This window comes from Hibiscus syriacus, unplaced genomic scaffold (assembly GCF_006381635.1).
Source record: "Hibiscus syriacus cultivar Baekdansim isolate YM2019G1 unplaced genomic scaffold, ASM638163v2 tig00111614_pilon, whole genome shotgun sequence".
In the NCBI taxonomy this organism is placed as follows: domain Eukaryota; kingdom Viridiplantae; phylum Streptophyta; class Magnoliopsida; order Malvales; family Malvaceae; genus Hibiscus; species Hibiscus syriacus.
The window spans coordinates 418,110-424,109 of record NW_024063134.1 but is presented as its reverse complement, the minus strand read 5'-3'; positions in this window follow the sequence as shown (position 1 = coordinate 424,109).

Sequence of the window (6,000 nt, the reverse complement as noted above, 5' to 3'; positions counted from 1 at the left end):
CCTTATTGAAAGTGAAGCAATTATACCCTGGATTCCAGAATTGAATCAGGGCTCGAAGCAAGTCATCATCAACTTCGACATAGAGCAAATATGGGATGTCCCCGTAAGACTGATAGAACAACAACTTTCTATTTGAATCCCAACTCTCCCAAATGACTCGCAAATCTTGCATATCATTTATTTTTAGAGAAACCGGAGCATAACTTGCTAAATCTGGTACATAATCCTCCTGCAGACTGTCTCTCCCTTATCTTTGTAAGTCTTCAGACCACTGTCTTACTTCTGAGTTTGGAACTATTTGATTTGAACACTTTTTATCCATAGATGAAGGTTTTACATTGAGACGATTAACTCGTAGATCAATACCTTTAATCATGTATGATGCTATGCAAAAAGTAAAAAAAGAAAAGAAAACATAAAAATAAATGAATTAGTTCACATAATAAAGGAAAATTTTAATTTAATAATAATGTCTACCCAAATATTTCTATTTAAACATGCTTTCTACATAGTATACTTTAAATAATCTAAATTCGTATGCCATTTATTTAACAGGGAAATAAATAAATTAATTAAAAGGAAAAATTTAGAATTCATTTCTCCTTCGTGTATACCTATTTTAGACAACATTTCGACATGGATTCATATCGGAAGAGTTTCTAGGGTTTACTATATACAGAGTTTCAGTTCTAAGAGTAAAAGTATCCGAATTGTCCTTGTTAGTGCCCCTTGGGCTGCCAACCCTCAATCCTAGTCCACTACAGACTTAAGCGGATCGAGTTCAATTCGAGGGGACACACTTCTCTATGCCTGACACGGAGAATAAATTCTCATGAAGACATAGAGCATATGAACCCCGAAAGCTACTTGCTAGGTCTGACACGGAGAATAAATTCCCACGAAGACGTCGCTTTCACTCCCACTTAAAAAGGACAAGCTTGATTATAAAGCTTATGTTATGCAATGCAAGTAATGTGTGTGAGGAGAAATGTTCAAACCTCTGACAAACAAATAAATAATGAAATTTAATATTTGAAAATAAAATTAAAACATTAATAGATAATATATATATGAAAATAATAAGTATATATAAAAATTTTGAAAGGAAAAATTATAAATTAAATATATGAATTTTTAATTTCTAATTAATAGAGACAATTTATAATTGATTTTAAAGCTTGACCAGAGTCCCCAGCGGAGTCGCCAAGCTGTCGTAATCGGTTTTCGCCCGAGCACGAATTTTTACTTGGAGGAAAAAGTGATGTAAATAAATGGTTTTTAAAATGTTTTGGGAGTCGCCATCGGCCTTTGGGTCAGGTAGGTCGAATACCTAAAAATTATCTTTTAAAAGAGTTTTTAAGAAAACATCAGTTAAAAGATAAATTGGTCTGCGTTTTAACCAAAAATTTGTTCTTTTTAATAATAAAAAAGAATTCATGGTCGATTACGTTTGGGAAGGATTAGTACCCCCACAACGCCCAAAATTGGTACTCATTAATTATAAATTGTCTCTATTATTAGAAATTTTAAAAATTCAAAAATATATTTAATTATTAATCCTGTTATTTCAAATTTATTAATATAATTTTAAGAGAATATTTATATATAAATAAGGTATTTATTTACTTAGAAATATCATAAAATGAATTCTAGGTGCTTTAAGACAACTCATTTCTTAATATTAAAAATAAATAAATATTAATAAAATATTTTTAAAAATAATTAAAATAAATTAATATATATAATTTATAAAAATAGGATATTTATTTATTTGAGAATATCAGAAAAGGACTTCTAGGTGCTTTAAGACAGCTCATTTCTTAATATTATAAAATAAATAAATATTAAAATATGATTATTTTTCTTATAAGTAATTTATATAAAATTAAATTTATAAATGGGATTTTTATTTAATAATAAAAAAAGTAAATAAATATTATTTATTATATATGTTTATATGATTACATAATAATAATAATAACAATAATAATTAAATATAAAAAGTAAAAAGGCTTGTAATTAAATAAAAGTATTAAAATTAGTGACTAAATTATAATTTATTAAAATTAAATACCCTAATTCCCAATTATTTATTTAAAATTTACATGGACTAAACATGCTATTTTACATTTACTTAATTTAGGGACTAAAATAAAATTATATAAAATTCAAACATTAAATTAAAATAAATTAAACCATGTTGTTCGTGATTAAAATAATAATTATTAAAATCATAATGGCTAATTCTGTTATTTTACCTAAAATATATATAATTATGTAACGGACTAAATCATAAAGTAAATAAAATTTACAGACCGAATTAAAATAATTAGAAATTGAATTTAGTGACTAATTTGTAAAGTTACAAAATTGCAGGTATGGCGGAAAGAGTTTACCCATAAGCGTAAATTACGCGTATACCCCTACCCAAAATGACACCATTTGGGAGGGGTATATAAACCCCGAATGGCCAACCCTTCGGGTCATTCTTCTCATTTCCTTTCTTCTCATTCTCTCTCTAGCTGAGAAAAAAATGAGAAATGCTCTACCATCTTTCTAAAAGTCTCCGGCCGGAGGGAGACCGGTCACCAGCCGGCCGCCTTACTCCGACACCGACAGCCCCCGCTGGCCACCATCCGCGGTGGTCGGAAATGAAAATTTTACACCAAAATTTCCTCTCTTTTTTTGAACCCGAATATGAGTACTTTTAGTACTAAAAACCCCTTTAAATCCGTAGATCTAAACAAAACCGAAGGTTTTACCTCGGTTTTTCGGTGGCTCTACTGAGAATCGGAGACTCCGATGAAGGTAAGTTTCTCTCCTCTTCTCTTTTCTTTCTGTTCTATTTGCTGCTTTGGTTGCTGTCGATTTTGTTCACGTTTGATGTTGGTTCTCTGCTGTTATTTTGCTCTCGGATTCTTGCTCGCTGTCCCTTTTGCTTTTTCTTTGCAGGTTCGGTTTTATAGGCCTCGATGAGGCTCTCGTCGGACCGGATAATAGGACGGTCTTCGGTGAGTCACCAAGCTATGGCAGTGACTCACCATAAAGCACTGATTTGGTGAGGCAGCTGGCTTCTGGAAAGCTCGGTGAGGCTGACGTCGTGGTAACAGCAACGTCGGTAGCGACTGGTTGGACCATCTGGCAATGGAGGTGTCGGCAAGGTGGCTGGAAGCAAGGGTAGCTGAGGCAGCGTCGTGTGGTTTCCCTAGGGTATCATACCCTAGGGTTTCGGCTGGAACTATCTGGGCCGTTGGATCAAAGCCAGATCCAACGACTGTGATGCTGAGGCGATTGCTGAGATGATGAAACCCTAATTTGGTTTAGGATTCTATTTGAGTCAATTCTGGTTAGGCCTGACAGGGATTGGATCTAGACTTGGATCAAATATGTTTTGTATTCGGGCCTCCAGTATTTATAATTGTAAATGGGTCTGTAATATAATAAAGTTAATAATATTAATAAATAATAATAATAATAATAATATTGATTATTAATAATAAAAAATAAAAACGAATGGACAAAAACTAGTGTCTTCACGTACCACGAAGTGCTCGATCATTTTGTCTTAATATTAAAGGAACTCCCTCCATGTTCCATGCTATTCCTTCCTTTCTCTTCGAATACTGACTGCGGAATTTCTTCCAAGAAGTTAGGATCACTAAACAAACTAGCAAGAGCATAGGGACTTCTAGGAGAAAATCTGTTCATTTCCTCCCTTACTGACTGTCGTTGAAAGCTATCACTCAACCGCGACTTCGGAAGTGCTCGATCATTTTTTGTGTTAATATTGAAGGAACTCCCTCCTCCATGTTCCATGCCATTCCTCCCTCTCTCATTCTTCGACTCCAGATTTTCGTCCAAGAAATTAGGATCACTAAACAAACTAGCAAGGCCGTAGGGACTTCTAGGAGAAAATCTGTTCACTTCCTCCCTTGCTGACTGTCGTTGAAAGCTATCACTCAACAGCGACTTCGGAAGTGCTCGATCATTTTTTGTCTTACTATTGAAGGAACTCCCTCCTCCATGTTCCATGCCATCCCCCCCTTTCTCGTCGAAGACCGACTCCAGATTTTCCTCCAAGAAATTAGGATCATTAAACAAACTAGCAAGACTGTAAGGACTTCTAAGAGAAAACATTTTCATTTCCTCTCGAAACAAGCTAGCAATACCATAAGGACTTGTTGGAGAAAAGTTGTTCAATTCCTCACTATCTTTTCTATCCCATTCTAGAATCTCCATTCGAGCATTTCGTCTAACACTTTTCAGATTTCTCAATGAAGGGTTGTTCGATCTATTTACGTCAACATTTGATTTCTTGTCACTGTTGTTGCTCTTAATCCATTTGGATTCAGGGTGTTTGGCTTTCAAATAAAATCTAATGGAAACGAAAGTGCAGGCAATGATAGGAGAAGAACACAGCAGATAGTAGAAAACAAGAGGAACACGTGTACAGGAAGAAAACAAAGACAAGAGAACCTGACACAACTGGATATTTCCTTAAATGTCTATAACAACAACATCCAGAAACTGTAATGTTTTTCCAAAGAAGATGTTGAATGCCCTTTGCATCAATACTCATTTTCTTTAATCTGCAGAAAGCAAGACATGAAACAAACCAAATGAGTGAAGAAGAATTCAACACCAAACCTGCATTTCAGACATGAGGAGAACCATTTCCCTTTTTTTCAGTTGAAAGAGAAAAGAAAATTGTAGAAGAAAGGTCAATGGATAGCTCTTGTCCAATCCTTGGATTTAGGAGTTCCTCTGCCATTCTTTTGCTTGATTCATGGAACAATGTATGACAAATACAAAATTAGTATACAAGTGGCGGTTAATATTGAAGTCTATTTTAGTCATATGTCCGTATATTACTTGTATCGTTTCATGAATTGTCCTAATATTTTAAATTAGCAGGGTTCGATTCGAACGAAATTAACAAATTTTCGTCCCAAAATCTCTACAGTCATCATGTATTCATTTTTTTCTTTAATTAATTTTTAAATTAGAACGAATCAAATAAATATATCATATCCTAAAACTTAAGAAAAATTTTATAGAATGGCAATAAGACCAGCGGCGTTGTATGGATCAGAATGTTGGGCAACCAAGAAGAATCATGTAAGGAGGATAGAGGCTGCAGAAATGAGAATGCTTCGATGGACATGCGGTAGGACTCTGTGGGATATGACAACAAACTCTACTATTAGGATGTCATAGGGGTTGGTGCCTGTTTCTGAAAAATTGAGGGAGGGAAGACTACGGTGGTTTGGGCATGTCCTTAGGCGACTACTGTCGGATGCGGTCAGGAGGGTAGAGTCAATTATAGTCGACGTTGCCAAAAGGAGAGGACGACCAAGACGGAAGTGGGAAGACTGCTTGAGATCTGATTTGATGGATTTAGCTCTTACCGAGGACATGACCTCTGATAGGAAAGTATGGAGACTAAATACTAGGGTAGTCGAGTAAGTGTGAGTTACATCTCTAGGGTGTATCATCTCTGTCTTTTTTTAATGCCATTGTAGTAATTTCCATGAATTCTACTTTTTATACGTTTCTGTTATTGGTATTTATGAAGGCTTAGAACTAGGCTTGTTATCGTGGACTTCTGTGTGATATTCTCTTCACTTTTAAATTTAGTCGGGTCTTACGTTTCTGTCTATATGCAGAGATTTTTTAGCAGGGATTTATTTTCATAGATTACTTCCCATTTCAAACGCGCATATGATATTAATGATATTTATGACTGCATATAAATACTGTTCAACTATATATTTATGACTGCATATAAATACTGTTCAACTATATATTTATGTATTTATTTATACATGCTTTGCATTTTATCTATATTTTTAATTTTCTAACTAACAGAGGTCTTCCACGGAAGTTACTCTCAACCTGACGTTGGGGACAGCCTACTACCCTACATCCCCTTACCCCATTGTATATTGGAATTGGGTTTTGTTGTTGTTGTTGTTGTATGTAGGAATGAAAATGCACAGT